Source organism: Bos taurus, chromosome 11, assembly GCF_002263795.3.
Source record: "Bos taurus isolate L1 Dominette 01449 registration number 42190680 breed Hereford chromosome 11, ARS-UCD2.0, whole genome shotgun sequence".
NCBI lineage: Eukaryota > Metazoa > Chordata > Mammalia > Artiodactyla > Bovidae > Bos > Bos taurus.
In genome coordinates, this window is record NC_037338.1 from 52,201,761 (window position 1) to 52,220,395 (window position 18,635).

An 18,635-nucleotide genomic window follows, 5' to 3' on the forward strand; every position below is an offset into this window, starting at 1 on the left:
TGGAACCATCAAGTTGATGTACTTTACCCTAAGAAGCTGTGGGTCATGTCAGAGACTAAAGCACACCAATCAGCTCAACCAGGAAACACCAGAAATATTAAATCTACACCAAAGCCTAGGAAGGCTGACTTGGCTTATAACAGTAAAAAGTAATATCCAGTGACCAATATCAAAACAGAATTTAGTAAGTAGAGAAATGAGCCCAGAAAGAAATAACAGGATGGCAAAATTAATAGTGAATATTAGTGATTGGTAAATATAAATATAAATTTAAGTAAGCATTAATAAAGTATAAATTCTATATACAGGAAAATAAAAGGTGGACTTGTAAATCTAAGAGGTAAAAATGAAGATACTATTATAATTAGGGCATTTTAAAGTTAAATATTCATGTGGGAATTTTAAAAGTTATCAAACAAAAAAATTAAATATATAGCATATTTAATTTCCAAATCAGAAAGAGAAAAGAGAGAAAGTTAGAGAAAAATAAGTAAAATCAACAGAAAAGAATGAAACCAAAAAGAATGAAAGTAGAAGCAAAATAAATTTTCTAATTATGAAACACAAAACAGTATTTTTTAAATAATGCTTATTAGTATTAAAAATAAGTTAAATTCATATTTACAAAACAAAAATTTAATCAAATTTTATGAAACTAATTTTATGTTAAAAAGAGACACAGAAAGTATTATGAGAGGAATGTTTTCAGTTAATATAGATAAATATATAATATACAAATATTAGCTAAAATAAAGTTAGTAGGCTAGATATAGAACTCAGATCTTGGCTTCTAATATATGCAAACAAACTGAATCAGGGATCTCTGGAGAAAAAGTGAACTTTAGGACTAGGGCAAGAAATATATAAGGTGATTTCAGAGCATCATACACTGGTGGAAAACTGACAAAGGAACTGATCACCCAAACAGAAAAGCTCCCAATGGTTCAAGACTGAACAACTTGAGCAATGACAAAAAAAAAAAAAAAAAAAAGTAATACTGTATTATCACCCAGAGTATGAATATCCATTAGTTCACTGATATAAATAATTGAGAAAGAAGGAAAAAGATAAGGAGGGAAGGAAGGAGGAAGGAAGGGATGAGGGATGCAGACAGGCAGTCAGGTACACATCTTTCATGCAGAAAAATTCCAAATAATTTGAGTACATATCTACCCTCAAGTAAGTGGAATATAATTCTGCACTTCATGATACATAGTGACTTTCTTTCCAAAAACACAGTATTGAAAGGAGAGGACAACTTTACAGTGGAGAAAATCAACAAATGCTACCTTAGTTTTGTGGGTAAGGACAACATGAACAGTGATGTCATGCTGATATTATGTACTCTTGCTATGATGTAATATTAATGACACTTCACCTTCGTAGTCTTCCTCCCAAAAGCTAGTAACCCCTGGGGTAATCATAAGACAAACAACAGACAAATCTTAATGGAATGATGTTCTACAAAATATCTGACCAACACTCCTTAAAACACTCTAGGTCTTAAAAGAAAGAAAAATCTAAGAAATCGACAAAGCGAAGAGGAGACTAGGGACAGCAATCAAGTAAATGTACAGTTTATCCTGGATAAGAACCTCGAACAGAAAAAGAACATTAAAAATAAAGAAACCTGGATAAAGTATTGACTTAGTTAATAATAAGAATATTAAAATGTACTTAGTGTTGCAATATTAATATAAGAAAAATAGAATTAAGGCAAATAGCATTATTAAGGGAAATTAATAATTGTATGATTATAAATGGACAATTTCACCAGGAATATGAATCAATCTTTACTATCCACACTGTAACTATGGAAATTCTAGAAAGGGTAACTTACATACATAATTTTGATACTGGCATGTTAGAGAATTGTCTGCAGACAATGAGAACTGAAATTCAGTTAACATAGAATATAATGATTAAAATAAGCAATAAAAAAGCAAAATATATTACTGGCACATACTTGAGTGGGAGACACTTTTCTAGGAAGAATAAACACTTTTTTTTTTTTAAAGTTCAGAGACCTTCTATCCTGTAGATTAGTCAGTCAGCATACAAAGCAAAAAGCAAGGTAACAATGAGGTACATGGACTAAGTCAGGACAGTGACCCAGGGAATGATGGAGTATCCCTATTTGTGGAGTTAAAATATTATGGTTACTTGAGCACCTTTATGTGTTGTTATAATATAGTCAGACATTAAGCAAATATTAAGACAGTAGATAATCCAGATAGGCTGGAGATGATCTTGCCTTGAAAAATCAGATTACTGTTAATTATTGCCACTTTGCTGACAAAGGTCTGTGCAGTAAAAGCTATGATTTTTCCAGTAACCATGAACAAATGTGAGAAATAGACCATAAAGAATGCTGAGTGCTGAAGAATTGATGCTTTTGAAGTATGGTGTTGGAGAAGACTCTTGAGAGTCCCTTAAACTGCAAGGAGATCAATCCTAAAGGAAATAAACCCTAAAGGAATAATCATTGGAAGGACTGATGCTGAAGCTGAAGTTCCAATACTTTGGTCACCTGATATGAAGAGCTGACTTGTGGGATAAGATCCTGATGCTGATTGAAAGACTGAAGGCAGGGGGAGAAGGGGATGAAAGAGGATGAGATGGCTGGATGGCAATATCAGCTCAATAGACATGAATTTGAGCAAACTTGGAGATGATGAAGGACAGAGAAACCTGGCTTGCTGCAGTCCACGGGCTTGCAAAGAGTTAGACACGACTGAGTGATTGAACAACGAATCGCCAATAGGAAACAAGGTACAACTGTCTAGTTCATGAAAAGAACTAAAGAAAACAAAAATTGGCTGAAGTGGTCTAGGATTTTTAATCCATCAAAATGTTTCACAAAATCTCCTGCACTTATGTATGTACCAACTATCTATTTGAGGTTAAACAGATGAGATGACAGATAAATGGCACTTGCCAGGGGGTAGAGAAATGAACATAACTCAGTAGAAGGACCAAAATTTTTACACTGAATAGTTTGAGAATTAAATCAAATATTATAATTCAAGTACTCCATTTGAAACTATTTTGAAGCATCTTATAGGGTTTTGTGCATTTTTCTCTCATAATATTAAGTAAACTGCTGCTGCTGCTGTTAAGTCACTTCAGTCATGTCCAACTCTGCAAAGAAATAGAAGAAAGCAATAGAATGGGAAAAAATAGCGATCATTTCAAGAAAATTAGAGATACCAAGGGAACATTTCATGCAAAGATGGGCATATAAAGGACAGAAATGGTAGGGAGCTAACAGAAGCAGAAGATATTAAGAAGAGGTGGCAAGAATACACAGAAGAACTGTACAAAAGAGATCTTCACGATCCAGATAATCACAATGGTGTGATCACTCACCTAGAGCCAGATTCTGGAAAATGAAGTCAAGTGGGCCTTAGGAAGCATCACTACGAACAAAGCTAGTGGAGGTGATGGAATTCCAGTTGAGCTACTTCAAATCCAAAAATATAATGCTGTGAAAGTGCTGCACTCAATATGCCAGCAAATTTGCAAAACTCGACAGTGGCCACAGGACAGGAAAAATGTCAGTTTTCATTCCAATCCCAAAGAAAGGCAATGCAAAATAATGCTCAAACTACTGATCAATTGCACTCATCTCACACGCTAGTAAAGTAATGCTCAAAATTCTCCAAGCCAGGCTTCAACAGTACATGAACTGTGAACTTCCAAATGTTCAAGCTGGATTTAGAAAAGGCAAAGGAATCAGAGATCAAATTGCCAACATCTGTTGGATCATTTAAAAAGGAAGAGAGTTCCAGAAAAAGATCTCCAAGCATTTTTTCTGACCACAATGCAGTAAGATTAGATCTCAATTACAGGAGAAAAACTATTAAAAATTCCAACATATGGAGGCTGAACAACACGCTGCTGAATAACCAACAAATCACAGAAGAAATCAAAAACGAAATCAAAATTTGCATAGAAACGAATGAAAATGAAAACACAACAACCCAAAACCTGTGGGACACGGTAAAAGCAGTCCTAAGGGGAAAGTTCATAGCAATACAGGCACACCTCAAGAAACAAGAAAAAAGTCAAATAAATAACCTAAGTCTACACCTAAAGCAACTAGAAAAGGAAGAAATGAAGAACCCCAGGGTTAGTAGAAGGAAAGAAATCTTAAAAATTAGAGCAGAAATAAATGCAAAAGAAACAAAAGAGACCATAGCAAAAATCAACAAAACCAAAAGCTGGTTCTTTGAAAGGATAAATAAAATTGACAAACCATTAGCCAGACTCATCAAGAAACAAAGGGAGAAAAATCAAATCAACAAAATTAGAAACGAAAATGGAGAGATCACAACAGACAACACAGAAATACAAAGGATCATAAGAGACTACTATCAACAATTATATGCCAATAAAATGGACAACGTGGAAGAAATGGACAAATTCTTAGAAAAGTACAACTTTCCAAAACTGGACCAGGAAGAAATAGAAAATCTTAACAGACCCATCACAAGCATGGAAATTGAAACTGTAATCAAAAATCTTCCAGCAAACAAAAGCCCCGGTCCAGACGGCTTCACAGCTGAATTCTACCAAAAATTTAGAGAAGAGCTAACACCTATCCTGCTCAAACTCTTCCAGAAAATTGCAGAGGAAGGTAAACTTCCAAACTCATTCTATGAGGCCACCATCACCCTAATACCAAAACCTGACAAAGATCCCACAAAAAAAGAAAACTACAGGCCAATATCACTGATGAACATAGATGCAAAAATCCTTAACAAAATTCTAGCAATCAGAATCCAACAACACATTAAAAAGATCATACATCAGAAAAAGATCTATTTCTGCTTTATTGACTATGCCAAAGCCTTTGAATATGTGGACCACCACAAAATCTGGAAAATTCTTATAGAGATGGGAATACCAGGCCACCTGACCTGCCTCCTGACAAATCTGTATGCAGGTCAGGAAGCAACAGTTAGAACTGGACATGGAACAACAGACTGGTTCCAAATAGGAAAAGGAGTACGTCAAGGCTGCATATTGTTACCCTGCTTATTTAACTTATATGCAGAGTACATTATGAGGAATGCCAGGCTGGATGAAGCACAAGCTGGAATCAAGAAATATCAATAACCTCAGATATGCAGATGACAGCACCCTTATGGCAGAAAGCTAAGAAAAACTAAAGAACCTTGATGAAAGTGAAAGAGGAGAGTAAAAAAGGTGGCTTGAGGCTCAACATTCAGATAACTAAGATCTTGGCATCTTGTCCCATCACTTCATAGCAAATAGATGGGAAGACAGTGGAAACAATGAGAGAATTTATTTTTCTGGGCTCCAAAATCACTGCAGATGGTGACTTCAGCCATGAAATTAAAAGACACTTGCTTCTTGGAAGAAAATTTATGACCAACCTAAACAGAATATTAAAAAGCAAAAACATTACTTTGCCAAGAAACATCCGTCTAGTCAAAGCTGTGGTTTTTCCAGTAGTCATGTATGGATGTGAGAGCTGGACTATAAAGAAAGCTGAGTGCCTAAGAATTGATGTATTTGAACTGTGGTTTTGGTGAAGACTCTTGAGTGTCCCTTGGGCTGCAAGGTGATAGAACCACTCCATCCTACAGGAAATCAGTTCTGAATATTCATTGGAAGGACTGATGCTGAAGCTGAAACTCCAATACTTTGGCTACTTCATGCAAAGAACTGACCTCTTGGAAAAGATGCTGAGGCTGGGAAAGATTGAAGGCAGGAGGAAAATGGGACAACAGAGAATGAGATATCTGGATGGCATTACTGATTTAATGGACATAAGTTTGAGTAAACTCTGGGAGTTGGCAATGGATAGGGAGGTCTGGCATGCTACAGTCCATGGGGTCATAAAGAGTTGGACACGACTGAGCGACAGAACTGAACTGAACTGTACTGAGACCAATAGGATGTGAGGATAATATTATGAGGGATTGTTTTTAAAGATTTCTGCACTGATAGTATCGTACAAGTGGTGTCCAATGAAAGCATGTTTCTCTTATTCCACCTTACACTATCATGTCTGTATATGATTCTTGGCACTGTGACAGCCAGGTTTCTTTCATGAGGGAAAATAGCATGAATATGACAGAATGTAACATTGTTAAGGAACCAGGTGAAGCTGGAGATGGTTTTCAAAAAATAATAAAATGCGAACCGTAGCTTAAACAATCAGATTGTTATAGTCCAGAACAATAAATTAGAAGGTTGTAAAGAAGAAAATATAATCATTAACACTCAGGTTTTACATTTAGAATGCCCTTAGCAACTTTTTTCATATATCTCATTATATTTTATCTTTCTTATATCTCCAAAATAGACATATTTTTTCCACCATTCTAATGATAAGAAAACTGAAATTCTGAAGTCTTTTGCATATTATCTAGCACCAAACAAATTAGAAACATGATCAATGTTGGAGCCTGTGATTTCAAACACTGAATATGATGTTTTTTCTACATTCCAATGCTGAGTCATCCTAAGAGAAAATAAAATAATTCCAGTTGACATTATTTGTTCTTAATGTCTTAATACATTTTTACGTCATAGAACCAAAGAAGGAAATAAGAACAAATAGAGAAAAAGAAACTATCATCTTATGCTTTATACTAGGGCATTTCTTTAAGCAAGGTACTCACATCCTTTATATCCAGCTTAGAGAAGCCTTTCCAATTAATGACATTGTTTCGTATTTGTTCATCCTTTTATTTTTTTTCCTGAATTTTTGAAACTTTATTTTGCAAAAATAAAAAACTCAGCAATATGCTATATAGTAGGGTGGAGGTGAAATGTTAACAGTGGGGATGGGACAGCACCTGGATTCCCTAGAGAAAAAGGGGAGCCAGTGGGAATGGGAATCTTATTTAGCAGCTAAATATAAACTGGGAATTGGTGGAAGGAAGGGGTCACAAGAACCTTGGGCTCCTCATCCCAAGATCCCTGGCGCAGGGGCTCAATTCCAGGGTGTAAACAAAACTAATAAATAGAGACTTCCTCTAGGTCCATGTCCAATATTTCTGGATTCTTTCCCAGTATCTCTTATATACGATCTTGTATTGTATCTATCTTCCTTATTTAGTCTTTACATTTTATTTACAACCGTCCAATATCCTGTCTTCTCTATTCACTTTAATTTTTATGTATAATTAGTTCAGCTACTTTAGAAGCATTTCCCATGAAATACTTGACATGAACATCTCTGAGTGTGGTTTATAGATGAATATATTCTGTCTGGGCTTCCCAGGTGGTACTAGTGGTAAAGAACTTGCCTGCCAATGCAGGAGACATGGTCAGGAAGATTCCCTGGAGGAGAGCATGGCAACCCACTCCAGTATTCTTGCCTGAAGAATCCCACAGACAGTAGAGCCTGGAACGCTATGGTCCATTGTGTTGCAGTGAGTCAGGACTGAGGCAGCTTAGCATGCACAAAGGCATATTCTGTTTTAATAAGATATGTTCCTGCCTGCCTTTGATTCCCTATTTGCCTCTGGCTATACAACACACAGACTCCATGATCCTTTTGTCAGTTCAGGAAGACACAGATAAGCTGAGCACTGGGGATTGTTTTTGAGTAACTGCTAGCATTCTTGTTCTGTCAGTATGCCACAAGAAGTGCTTTGTAGAATGAATCCTGTGGTGAGGGGTAATCACATAACATAATCAGCTTTTGCTTACAGACCAGGTGAGACTCTTATCTCTAGAAAGTCATGTAAATTGTGTGCTATTTAAGTTAGTTTTGAGTGGAAAATAAAAAGCAAATTCATCTCTTCTAGAAAGATAACACTGCAGTAATATTGAACCACAAGTATGTTCTGTACCCAAATCATTCCTTTTTCTATCCTGAAAATCAGGCTTATTTTCCCATCAGTTACTCCTAGAGTAAATCCAATGAAGGGTGATTTTAATTCAGTACAATGACTGCAGTTTTGGCTACTATTTACCCATCTCCATCAGGTTTTGCATCTAAATTCTATGACTCCAACACCCATTCGACTCTAATATTCCCATTCTATTCCATCTTAACTTTATAGGTTTCCCTCACACCCATTGCCAGAAATGAGAGGGTTTTATCTGCTTAAGTCCTGGTCAAGGGTGCACTGGAAGAAACAGGATGTTCTATGGCTGTTTCCTTTTTATTAGGCTGTCAGTATCAGTTTTTGGTGCCTACATCCAATCTGGTTTCTTATATTACTAGAATATATTTGAATCAGTTCTAATGAGGTGGTTGAAACTGGAGCCTAATATACAGAGTGAAGTAAGCCAGAAAGAAAAACACCAATACATTATACTAACGCATATATATGGAATTTAGAAAGACGGTAACGATAGCCCTGTATGCGAGACAGCAAAAGAGACACAGATGTATAGAACAGTCTTTTGGACTGTGGGAGAGGGAGGGGGTGGATGATTTGGGAGAATGGCATTGAAACATGTATAATATCATATATGAAATGAATCACCAGTCCAGGTTTGATGCAGGATACAGGATGCTTGGGGCTGGTGCACTGGGATGACCCAGGGGGATGGCATGGGGAAGGAGGTTGGAGGGGGGCTCAGAATTGGGAACACGTGTACACCCATGATGGATTCGTGTTGATGTATGGCAAAACCAATACAATATTGTAAAGTTACTAGCCTCTAATTAAAATAAATAAAAAAAAAAAAGAAGCTATCTGCATATGCCCTTGCCAGCTGCCAGTTCCCTTAATCTGAAAAGTAGTGCTGCCATTTGGGTCTGTGTGACGAAGTTGGTGGTCTTTGAATCTCACCTGAACAATACCCTATAGCTTCTGATGTTAGGAATTCTACAGAAACTTGGTAACCATTTCTCCCTCTGTTATCTACTTTAAAACTTCTCATTTGTGAGCTCTTACCTCTTTTCTAGTGGTAAAGAACTCACTTGCCAATACAGAAGATATAAGAGACAAGGTTTCCATCCTTGGTTGGGAAGATCCTTGCAGGAGAAAATAGCAACCTGCTCCAGTATTCTTGCTGGGAAAATCCCATGGACAGAGGAGCCTGGTAGGCTACAGTCCCTGATGTTGCAAAGAATCAGACATGACTGAGCATCTGAGGATGCACATATATTGGTGGCTCAGTCAGTAAAGTATCTGCCTGTGATGCAGGAGACTTGGGTAGGATCCCTGGGTCAGGAAGATGCCCTGGAGCAGGAAATTGCAACCCACTCCATTATTCTTGCCTGGGAAATCTCATGGACAGAGGAGCTTGACAGGCTTCCCCGCAGGGGGTCACAAGAGGTGGAAACAACTTACTGACTAAACTGCCACTATCACCAACACCTCTTAAATACTCCCTAACTAACTAGGAAGGGTGATAGCAATTTTCCCAGCTTATATTTTCTATAGAGTTCTCTATACCCACAACGAATGAGTCCTTATTACATGAAGTATGGCTATTTTGGAAAATTTGATGTTTTTCCCAATTCTATAAGCACTGCCCACATCCCATGTCCTTTTACTTAATAGCTAGAGTTACCAGGGTCTGTCTCCATATCCTGATAGCCAGCCAATTCTGTTTGGGGGAGAGATGCTAATCTCTCCTATATCTAGGATGACCAATTGAACAAATTTTTCCTGAATTTAGAATTACAAAATGTGGCAGTTTTTGTTTTAAAGCAGGGGACATCCTGAACAAGTGTGTTAAGTTCACCACCTTACCTGCTCACATTCATCTTCAAATTAAATAAGCATACCCAAGCACCAGATCAACAAAACCACTGCTAGATCTCAAGATATTCTGGAAGAATCTGCTACAAAAATAAATTAGAAGCTGAAGCCATACCTTTTAATTCTCAGAGTTTTCAATTACAGCATTAGAGTCTTTGAGAAAGTTGGACTATAACACAAGAAAACCTAACCTTACCTTACCTAACCTTTATACATCTTTACTTTCAGTTTCCTGGTTTCCCAAATACATTGTAATCCTTTTAAAAGCAGAGTGAATTCTCTGGGCTTCCCAAGTGGTTCAGTAGGTAAAAAATCTGCCTGCAATGCAAGAGATGTGGATTTGATCCCTGGGTCAGGAAGATCCACTGGAGGAGGGCATGGTAACCCACTCCAGTGTTCTTGCCTGGAGAATCCCATGGACAGGGGAGCCTGACAGGCTACAGTCCATAGGGTGGCAAAGAGTCGGACAGGACTGAAGTGACAAACCAGGCACACACGTGTATTTTTATTCTTTACTGTTATTATTAATGTTTGTTTTGTTTTGTATTTCCCAACTCATTAGATATATTTGTCAAAACAAACTTATGAACATGTATTTTATACCCACAAGTATCCACCAGATCAAGCTTCCTTAGTAGCCTCATCTCTGAATGCAAAGTACAGTGAATTACAGAAAGAGTGCCTTCACATAGAGAAAATTTATTCTTTCTCATGTTTTATTCCTGCATTGCGCCTCCTTTGCTTTGCCAAAAAAAAAAAAAAAAAAAAGCCACTTCCATTAATCCATCACAAACTTTTTTACATATTTCTACCTACAATTGCCTTGCTTATCAGACCCTCAAGACACTTTCTGATATGTGGGCTGTTCCTAACTGAAATGTATTGTATTTATATTGGTGACTGCAATTGCCGGTGGATGCCCATAAATAAACTCAAATTTTAAGCATATTTCACTGGAGCGATTGATGTTTTATTTAACCTGGACAAGACAGATATCTTCTTTGTTACTGAACAGCCTTGTGGTATAGCCAGGGCAATTTTAATGGTATTGTCTCTTCCTTTGCACTTTCAAATACCGTATCCCCACAGCTGCAGTACCATATAGGCATTTTGTACAAGTGATGTAAGCATAGTTCTTCTTCTTTTTTTATTTTTTAAGCAACAGTGGGGAAAATATTTTATACTTTCACTGTATATGAGGAAAATCCTTCTAGGTTGACAACATATTGAGAAACCAAGAATAAAAGAAAGAAGGGAAGGCAGGTGTTAGATAATATTTGAGACATTTATAGAGTTGATGACTGGCTGGTTAATCTGACTTACCCCTTTTCCTAAAACTCGCTTTGCATAGATTTGATGTTGTTCAGTCGCTCAGGCTCAGTCTGTCTGACTCTTTGAGACCCCATGGACTGTAGCATGCCAGGCTTCCCTGTCCTTCACCATCTCCCAGAGCTTGCTCAAACTCATGTCCATTGAGTTGGTGATGCCATCCAACCATCTCGTCATCTATTGTCCTCTTCTCCTCCTACCTTGGGATAGGCTTCCCTGGTGGCTCAGAGGTTAAAGTGTCTGCCTCCAATACGGGAGACCCAGGTTCTATTCCTGGGTTGAGAAGATCCCCAAGAGAAGGAAATGGCAACCCACTCCAGTATTCTTGTCTGGAGAATCCCATGGATGCAGGAGCCTGGTAAGCCACAGTCCACGGGGTCGCAGAGTTGGACACAACTGAGCGACTTTACTTTCACTTTCCTCCTAATTTCAATCTTTCCCAGCCTCAGGATATTTTCTAATGAGTCAGCTCTTCTCATCAGGTGGCCAAAGCACTGGAACTTTGCTTCAGCATCAGTCCTCCCAATGAATATTCAGGATTGATTTCCTTTAGGATTGATTGGTTTGATCTCCTTGCAGATTGAATAGATTAGGGTACCTTTAATTTTTAATTTTTCTCCTTTCTTCAAGCCCAAGAGATTCAGTCCATTTTCTTTTGCATTATTACTCTATTACATGTTGTTACTTGGTACAGAAAGAAATAGTGCTTCCCAGGTGTCACTAATGTTAAAGAACCCGTCTGCCAATGCAGGAGAGGGAGAGATAAAGAGATTCGGGTTCAGTCCCTGGGTTGGGAAGATCCCTTAGAGGAGGGCATGGCACACCTCTCCAGTATTTGTCCAAGGAGAATCCCTTAGACAGAGGAGCCTGGAGTGCTGTAGCCCATGGGGACAGAAAGTCGGACACAAGTGAAGTGACTTAGCATGCACAGAAATAGTCTTATCAGTTTTCCTGTTCCTCTATTCCGAAGTATAAGAATGTAAACTTTTGCGGCTGTTGTTATTGTAGTCTTCATGCTATTCTATGTGAGGATGCAAAGATAGCCCAGATAACAAACTTGTAGAAGTTAGAAAGGTTCAGAAGCATCTACAACTTATCTCCGACACATCTCTAGAGTTCTAAGTCAGTGTTTCTGTCTTCATTCTATTTTTTTTTTATCTTGATTATTTTGGAAGGTGGAGAGCCAACCACTTAAATTATTCCCTATGCACATTTGCTTTACTTTCCTGCACATATCACAATGAGTCCCATGGCAAGATTATGCTTATATTGTCTCCTCTGACTGAAATATCATTTCCAATCCCATTGGTCTGGTTAACTGTTTTAGTCCTTTATGCTGCTGCTGCTGCTACTGCTAAGTCGCTTCAGTCGTGTCTGACTCTCTGCGACCCCATAGACAGCAGCCCGTGAGGCTCCCCTGTCCCTGGGATTCTCAAGGCAAGAACACTGGAGTGGGTTGCCATTTCCTTCTCCAATGCATGAAAGTGAAAAGTGAAAGTGAAGTCACTCAGTCGTGCCCAACTCTTAGCGACCCCATGGACTGCAGTCTACCAGGATCCGCTGTCCATGGATTTTCTAGGCAAGAGTACTGGAGTGGGGTGCCATTGCCTTCTCCGTTAGTCCTTTATAGCTGCCATAATAAAATGCTTCGGATTGAGTAGTTTATAATCAATGGAAATTCGTATCTTACACATTTGCAGGTTAGAAATCCATGATCAGGATTCCACAATGGCCAGACTCTGATGAAAGTACTCTTCTAGGTTGTAGGCTGCCAACTATGTGTCCTTGCATGGGGAAAGAAGGGTAGTCAGCTCTGTCAACTCTCTTTCATAACGATGATACTTCCATCCACACAGGTTCTTCTCTCATGACCTAATAACCATGCAAAGACTTCATCTCCTAATGATTTTACCTTAAGAATTAAGTTTCCAACATTTGAAATTTGGAGGGGACATGAACATTCAGAACACAGCAAAAACCCTACCTAGTCTGTTACTACCAGACTATCTGGAATGTTAAGATATGAACTTGGGCAAAATCCGGGAGATAATGAGGGACAGGGAAGCCTGGTTTGTTATAACCCATGGGGTCGCAAAGAGTCAGACAGGATGTAGCGCCTGAACAACAAGTCTGTTAAGACACAGTTTTTTGTTTTGTTTTGTTTTTTTAATTAATTCACTTATTTATTTTCAGCTGTATTGTGTATTGTGTGTATTGCTACACACAAGCTTACTCTAGTTGTAGCAAGTGAAGGGTACTCTCTAGTTATGGTGCATGAGCTTTTCATTGCAGAATGCAGAATGCTTCTCATTGTATTCTCTCTCTGCAGAGCATGCGATGTAGACATGCAGGCTTCAGGGGCTGCAGTGCCAGGGGCTTAGCTGCTCTGTGGCATGTGGAATCTTCCCAGACCAGGGATCCAACCCATGTCCCCTACATTGGCAGTCATATCCCCAACCGCTGGACCATCAGAGAAGTCCAAGATAGTGTGGATGCCATCTCTATGAGTACTTTTCTCACCCAAAGATGACATGACTGTCCTTTGTGCCAGATAGCACCATACACATGTCCTTACTTTGATTTTAGCTTTTCTCCATTAAACCAGGAACTCTTTGATGGAAGCATTGCTGATGTATTCATCCTGCTATCTAGAGGCCTTAGGTAACTGTGACACTCCAGTGCTTATCTCAATATTTTAGAATATATATATTGATTCTCTCCTCTCAGTTTTGTTGATTCAGTTTGTAATCTTGTTTTGTGGATTGCAAAGTGGATCTTTGCAATCTTGTCCTGGCTCTTTCGCCACCTTCCTCTTCCAGGTGCCTGTAATAAACATATCCACTTCTTCACTCAAGACCACTGAGTTGTTCCCAACTCCTTCCAACACACACTGACTGAAACATACTGCATATCTTCATTACAGTCAGTGGGACTATTACATCTAACTGTTTCAAGGTTTCCCCTCTTTACAGCAAACAGGATACCTCAGAAAGTGGAAGACTTCAGCTTTCAATAGATTAATAAAATTCTTCTCATCTTAGATGACTCCCTCTGTGTTCCTTTTCTCTGATTTTGGTCATCAATTAGCTCTTCTGAGTTAGGAGCCAAACTTAGCAAGAGGAAATGTTTTCCCCTGTGACATCCAAGTATTTGTTATCATGTCACCCTTTAGACATATAACTAACAGATAGCAAGGCTCTTTGAGAAATAGGTTTGTCAACTGTTACACAGAGTGAAGTAATTCAGAAAGAGAAAAGCAAATATCATGTATTAATGCACACATATGCAATCTAGAAAGATGGTGCTGATGAACCTAGCAATGGAGATGCAGACATAGAGAACAGACTTGTGGACACGTTGGTGGAAAGAGAAGGTGGGACAACTTGAAAGAGTAGCACTGAAACAAATTCATTACTGTATGTAAAATAGATAGTCAGTGGAAATTTGCTGTGTGACACAGGTAGCCCAAATTTGGTGCTGTAACAACCTAGAGGAGTGGGATGGGGTGGGAAGTTGGAGTGAGGTTCAAGAGGGAGGGGGTAAATGTGTACCTATGGCTGATTCATGTTGATATATATATATGGCAGAAACCAACCCAATGTTGTAAAGCAGTTATGTTCCAATTAAAAGTAAATAAAATTTAAAATTTTAGAAAAATAAAATATATATCTTGTCTTAGAGTAGTCTCTTCCAGAAGGAAAGCATTTCTTATTCACTTCTTATTCATTTCTTATTTATTGTGATCTAGTACAAGAAATATTGAAGTGAATAAGAAATGTTATATATATATGAAGTGAAGTGAAGTGAAAGTTGCTCAGTTGTGTCTATCTCTTTGCAATCCTTTGGACTGTCCATGGTGATTCTCCACGCCAGAATACTAGAATGGGTAGCCATTTCCTTCTCCAGGTGATCTTCCCAACCCAGGGATCAAACCCAGTTCTCCCACATTGAAGGTGGATTCTTTACATGCTGAGTCACAAGAGAAGTCCATGTGTGTGTGTGTGTGTGTGTGTGTGTGTGTGTGTGTATATATATAATCTCATAATGTGTATTTCTTATTCATATTCTTTGTGACAATGTAATTTCACAGTCATGAGATTTTCTGACTAATGCTTTTTGATCATTATAAACCAAACTCCAAGGAGCTTCAGATATTATAAATGGTTGTTTAGCATGCAATATAATACAATTGACTTAACAAAATTAAATTAAATAATAATGTGTTGAGTGAAAGTGGATACATTAAAGTTTTGTATCTTTATGCCATTCTTAAAATAAATTTCCAACGTCTCTGTTCTCCCATTTAAAGTATGGTGTCTGGAATTGAGCATGCTAAATAGGAGTGATATGATTCAAAGTAGAGCATGAGATTCTTTCCTTCTAAAGATGCTTCTCTTTTAGCTTCCTGATAGCAAACCATATCACAGTTTTCTTATTCCCACCCATACCTCGTATTTATGAGATTCCACTTATTCCCTTGGCTCATTAAGTTATTCACCAAGATTCCGTCCTTATTGGAATATTAACTTTCAGCCCTCTTGGATTAAAGACATAGTAGTTGATTACCCATACCAGTTCTTATCATGATCCTAATCTTCGGAGCTACACAAAATAGTCATACCAGACATATTTGAAATCTTCATATATATAATTAAAGAGTCCCGGATAATACTGTTTTCTTTTAAAACAACAACAGCAACAAACTATTTATTGTGTGTTCTGGCTTATTTTATCACATCATTGTTCATTATAGACTTAATTGAGTCCCCACCACCCAAATTCATAGGTTGAAATCCTACCCCCAAATACCTCAAAATATGGCTGTATTTGGAGATAGAGATTTTAAAGAAGCACTAAAATTAAAATGAGGCCTTCCAGATACTTTCTTATCCAACCTGATTGGTATCTTTATAAGAAGGGGAGATTAGGAAACACCAAGAGGTTCTGGAAGCATTCCTGCACAGAAGGAAGATGATGTGAACAAGCAGCAAGAGAACAACCACATGCAGGCCAAGGAGAGAGGCCTCGGAGGAAATCGACTCTGGTGGCACTTTGACCTTGGACTTCCAGCTCTCAGAATTGAGAGGAAATAAATTTCTGTTGTTTAATCCACCCAACCTTTGGCTTGATGTCCCAGAAGTCCTTATATTTAGTACATTCTCCATTTATCAACTCAGAGAAAAACCTCAAGGTTCTCTTCAATGATTCAGTTGTTTTTTCATCTATTTCATCTCATTAATCACAAGGTGCTTCTGACTCCATCATACCAAATTCTTTAGGTTCTGTCTGTTTCTGTTCCTCGTGGCACAGCTCTCTTTCAGTGCCAAGACGATAGCTCATGCCAACAGTTCCACAGATTAGCTTGACTCAACTATCCCTTGACTCTAGGTTTTCTTTCAAAACATCACCAATAATCATCTCTGTAAAATGGAACTCAATTCAATCCTTCCTCCATTTAAAGATTTTTAATAAACATTTTATTGGGGTAGCCTTTTTAAAAGTTCTTTCAAGATTTACCATAAGATGTTACAGAATAACCCAAATGGACATTTTGCCAATCCAATATTTTAAAAATCTCCTTTGCCTATTTTCCCAATTACCAGGAAAAGAAAACTCTTTACACATTGACCCCAGCCTTCTCAAAATCTCATCTGTTGCCCCTTTCAAGTTTCTCCACAAGTCATACCCTAATTTTAGAAACAGTAGATTATATAAAAGTCCCCCAAATGACACACATTTTCATGTGACCAAATCAGGGCTTGATTCTTGCCTCCTATTCATTCCTTAGTTTGACTTCCTTAGAAATGTCAGTGTATGTTATATAATTCCTATTTTTTAGCTAAGAGGTCTTTTTGCTTTATGGGTTTCCATAGAAGGTTTCACATTTCTTTTATATAATACTCAGGTCTCAGAGTTATAACTGTTCTCACATCCCTTCTTCCACACCTCACCAGCAAGCTCCCAACAAAGAAAGAGAACAAAATATATTCCTCTTTATTTTCTCAGATTCCTAGTGTAGTAGCTAAAGAAAGACAGGAAAAAAAAGTCATTGCTATAGGACTGAGTTCACTTAAACACCTTTTGTCAACAAAGAAAATAGGAAAAAAAGAGAGATTGGACTAAATGATTTGCTAAGAGTACATATATTGGTCAAGCAGTTGATATTTTAACTCCTGTTCCCTGATTAACAATATCAGACTAGGTTCAAGCATGATATCAATCAATATTAAATAATGTACAAAACATTAATACTAGACAGACCCAACTGTATTTATTATCATGTACTTCTATATTAGAAAACTGTCCTAATGTGTTCTAGTTGAAAGCTCCATTCACAGAACACAGGGTTAAATCCGGTTGTGTTGTGGAAGCAAAACACTCTCCTAGATAAGAGCCGGAGCAGTCACTGTGCTGTAATGTGGTAACCAAGTGCAACCACTACACTCAGTGGTTCCATGAAATACAGAAGAGTCAGCAAGTTTCATGTGGTGGCTCTTCTCCAGTTTGTGCATCGCACTGAGGTTTATGCATTTCTCATTGTAGGTCTAGACTAAAGCAACAATCCTTTTTCACATTCCAGTGGTCAGTACAAGTCACATGGTCAAACCTGAATCAATACAGTCTAGCACAAGGGCTCTGACATTCACGGTGCATTGCAAAGGGCAATATGCCTTTTCTGCGCTTCTAGTTTTGATATAAATGGACCTGAAGGCTTCCTATGAACAGCTCTTCATTGTTAATATTGTGAAAATATTAAGCTGTTTGAAAAAAAATAAGGAAAATATATATATATATATATATATATATATATATATACACACACATATATATTCTATTTAAATTCTCTTAGACAAAAGGGTGAAGTCTAATAGAAGATGAGGTTGATGGATTGTGCATCACACTACATATAGTATAAAGGTTTGGGGAGAGGTAAGATTATGGCTTCCCAGGTGGCATTAGTGGTAAAAAACCTGCCTGCCAGTGTAGGAGATGAAAGAAGTATGGATTTGATCCATGGGTAGGAAAGATCTCCTGGAGGAGGGCAAGGCAACCCAATAGGGTATTCTTGCCAGAGAAATCTCATGGACAGAATTGCCAGGCAGGCTACTGTCCATAGGACTTTACAGAGTCAACATGACTGAACTGATTTAGCACACACATATGCAAGATGGCATATTCCATTCATATGTAACTTGCAGATTTTGCCTTTTCCATTAGTTTTCAGGAAGTCACTTGTTCCACATGCCAGCACTGCTTCTGTACACAGAGAACCATGACTGCAACAAAAAGGATAAATCATCACAATAGCTCCTTGTTCAGGAACTAGATTTAAAAATAAAAGTAAATCAACTTTTTTAAATAAAGAAAAACAGTGTGTAGTTCTAAGTCAAGCATTGGTGGTGTGTGGTTTAGTAGCTCAGTATGTCTGATTCTTTTGTGACCCCATGGACAGTAGCCCACCATGCTCCTCTGTCTGTGGGATTTCCCAGGCAAGAATACTGGAGTGGGTTGTCATTTCCTTCCCAGGGGATCTTCCCAACCCAGGGATCAAACCTGCATCTCCTCAATTGGCAGATGGGTTTTTTACCACTGAGCCATCTG